General features: G+C 37.9%; 1 protein-coding gene and 1 pseudogene across 1 annotated transcript in view; one reads left to right on the forward strand and one right to left on the reverse strand.

Moving 5' to 3' along the window:
• The window catches only part of MPHOSPH8 (M-phase phosphoprotein 8), a 73,719-nt gene that overhangs the window by 4,715 nt on the left and 65,158 nt on the right, over positions 1 to 3,846 (forward strand). The window lies entirely within an intron of this gene.
• On the reverse strand, positions 1,868 to 2,790 carry LOC102248888 (annotated as a pseudogene).

Consider the following 3,846-nt stretch of genomic DNA (forward strand, 5'->3'; position numbering starts at 1 on the left):
CCCGCCCTTGACAATCCCCTGGCCTCCCCTACCCCCCAGTGTCTTATGTCCATTGGTATGCATGCATACAAGTCCTTCGGTTGATCTCTTACCCTCCCCTCCTGCCCCCCAAACCTCCCCGGCCTTCCCGCTGTAGTTTGACAGTCTGTTCGAGGCTGCTCTGCCTCTGTATCTATTTTTGTTCATAAGTTTATAATGGTCTTTATTATCCATAAATGAGTGAGATCATGTGGTATTTTTCCCAGGCCAACACTCTTATCCACTGAGTAAAACTAGTCAGGGCGAGTCCCTGTTTTTAATACTTAGGGGTGGAATTAGCTGGGTCAGGTAATTTTTGAGGAATTGCCAAACTGTTTTCCACAGCAACTGCAGCATTTTTCATTCCCACCAGCAATGTAAAAAGGTTCTAATTTCTCCACATCCTCACCAATAACAGTTATTTTTCATGCTTTTGTTTGTTTTGTTAGTCATCTAGTAGGTGTGGTGTGAGGTAGTATTTTATGGTTTTGATGTGCATTATCCTAAGGACTAATGATGTTGAACATTGTTTCATGTGCTTCTCGGCCATTTGTATGTCTTCTAAATGTCTAGTAAAGTCCTTTGCCCATTTTTTTAGGGGTTCAGGATTATATATATTATAAATTTGCTTTGTTATAATTTTAGAGCATTATGATTAAAAACAACTCAGGAACATATGGAATTCAAGCTAATTTGTGTAACTCACAAGAAAAAAGCATTAAATACATTTCTGAAATAAGTTTTTTCATTTAATTCTAGAATCTCAAAACAGCATTAGATCTTGCCCTTGTTTTTAAAATGTTTATTTAAACACTCAGCTAGCTAAATAACCTTGAAAGCTTTAAACAAATTGATATAGAAAATGCTTTCCTTCTAATCTCAATCTTACATAAATGAAAGAGGTGAGAAGGAAAAGGTAGACAGTTTCTTTAGCAGCATATATGGCTAAATCCATCAATCACTTTAAACTAGAATGTCCATTATTGACTCCGTTAAAAAGAACTGGGGAGGCTTAGCTTGTTTGGCTTAGTGGATAGAGCAGCCGTGGGCAAACTACGGCCCTCGGGCCAGATCCGGCCCGTTTGAAATGAATAAAACTAAAAAAAAAAAAAGACCGTACCCTTTTATGTAATGATGTTTACTTTGAATTTATATTAGTTCACACAAACACTCCATCCATGCTTTTGTTCCAGCCCTCCGGTCCAGTTTAAGAACCCATTGTGGCCCTCGAGTCAAAAAGTTTGCCCACCCCTGGGATAGAGCGTCAACCCTCAGACTGAAGAGTCATGGGTACAATTCCAGTTAAGGGCATGTACCTTGGTTGCAGGCTCTATCCCTGGCCCTGGTTGGGTCGTGTGCAGGAAGCAACCAATTGATGTGTCTCTCTCACACTGATATTTCTCTCTGTCTCTCGCCCTCCCTTCTACTCTCTCTAAAAATCAATGGAAAAATATCCTCGAGTGAGGATTTGCAACAACAAAAAAGAACTGGATAAATATCAAAAGTTACTTCATAAACCAAAAGAAAATAATTTTAGGATTATGGTAAGTAAAATTTTTGAAAGACTTCAAAAACTTGATATTAAACCAGAGGAGTCATCTCTTTGTAAGAAAGGCATAACCGAAAGTGAAAGATATTTAAACTAAATTGATTTTCAGTCCTCTTTGAACAAAAGAAATGAAAAATAATGGTTGATTAGCTAAGCTTTGTGTTCTAACCAAACTAATTACAGTGATCTTTAAATGGCAACAACCATCTGACTAGGTAGCTTGACAGTTCTTAATAATTTTGCAATAATTTTTTTTTAAATGCAAAGACACTAAAATGATTTGATCATGCAATATTTATCTTATGCATTCTGCATCTTTTTGCCAATCTTGTAGAATCTTGTTCCAATTAATCTTAGTGCGTGTAACCGGCAACTGCCAACATAAGGCTTGAAAGTAGTGTCTGACATTGTCTTTGTTAATTCTCACTGATGGCAGTCTGGTATTCATTTTCTGTATTTTCTACAATCTTTATAAATTATTTTGCTGTTTGCACTTCATTAGACAGGGAATCTTGTATATCTTTATGACTCACTAGCTGAACATTACCATCTTCATAATAATGAACCTGAACTTTCAAGATGCCAACCACTTGTCAAAGTGGTTAAAGGAATGATTGTAAACTTCCATTCTGACTGCCAGTCACCATTCCAAAGTTTTTTTTTTCTTGGAACTAATGGCTTTCTGTGCATGCAATAATGGTTTGCTATCTGTCTATCTATTTTTTTTTTTTTTTTTTTTACCATATACAGTGTAGACCCGATTTGGATAATGTTCTTTTTACATAAGCTCCCAGAGCAGTTTCTACTGAAGTTCTCTGTGATTCAGTTACTTTCTCTCCTTCATACAGTCTTGGATCAGTTGCTTCAAATTTGAAACAGATTCTGTTTTTTGGATCCAAAAACTTGCCATTTCCCATGTCACCATGTTTTGTTATCAGTACCTAATGCTATTTATTATAACCTTCAATTTTTGCTGGAATAAACTGGTCCAAGTTATATGCAAATGCATGGGCTGCTCCTTCCCTGAGAAGTTTATCTAATTATTAAGCAGTAACCAAGCATCATTAAACACCTCATTGAATTCCCCAGGAGGGGCATGAATGATGAGTTTTGCTACTATACCACTTATCCTCATCAGGCAACTGCTCCTCCAGATCCATTTTCCTTCTGGCTACTAACTGGCGGAAGCAGCCACCTGACTTTCCCCTCTTCATGTTGTCCTCCTTTGCCCTTTTTTTGTTGTTGTTGTTAGTCTTCACACAAGGATATTTTTCCTGTTGATATTTAGAGAGGGGGGAAATGAGGGCCGGGAGAGTGAGAGGGGATGAGAGGGAGGGAGGGAGAGAGAGACCCACAGCCTGATAGAACCTGCAACCCACGTATGTGCCCTTGACTGGAATCAAATCCAAGACCCTTTGATGCGTGGGCAAGAGACAAGTTTTAAAAGGTAAGTAGAGGTTATACAGGATGTTCCCAAAAATTGTATACACACTTTGAATAATTATAAAGTCAGTGTTTATTAACATACAGTTCATTTTCAAAATTAAATGAGTTATCAGCTGTTAAAGTGTGTATACATTTTGGGGGGACAACCTATATATAGTCATAAATTCTGATTTGGGAGGGTCTGACTGGATAATTTTGAAACTTAGCCATTTAAGATAAGATCTCAGGAAGAGAGAAGGCACAAAGGAATTCCAATGTGACAGGGTCTAGATCAGTGGTCAGCAAACTCATTAGTCAACAGAGCCAAATATCAATAGTACAATGATTGAAATTTCTTTTGAGAGCCAAATTTTTTAAACTTAAACTATATAGGTAGGTACATTGTTATTAACTTAATTTTAGGGTACTCCTAAGCTGGCCTTTGCTAAAAACGTCCTCAATCTGATTGAGGTAGGTTTGATAAGGTCGACCCCTTCCAACTCTCCCATCCACACTCGTATACTTGTTTCATCTATCTCCTTTCGTTCATCCTCTCTATATGTCCAAACCATCTCAACATACCTCAAAAAATGTTTCATTTTATAATAATAAAGCCACCATCACAAAATAATTACAATTCTTTTTTTTAATTAAATTTTTATCATTCAGATTATTACAGTTGTTCCTCTTTTGTTCCCCCATAGCTCCCCTCCACCTGGTTCCCACCCCATCCTCTACCCTTACCCCCCACCCCCACTGTCCTCATCCATAGGTGTACGATTTTTGTCCAGTCTCTTTCTGCACCCCCCACACCCTTTTCCCCCCAAGAATTGTCAGTCCACTCCCTTTCTATG

This window comes from Myotis brandtii, unplaced genomic scaffold, assembly GCF_000412655.1.
Source record: "Myotis brandtii unplaced genomic scaffold, ASM41265v1 scaffold62, whole genome shotgun sequence".
Lineage (NCBI taxonomy): Eukaryota > Metazoa > Chordata > Mammalia > Chiroptera > Vespertilionidae > Myotis > Myotis brandtii.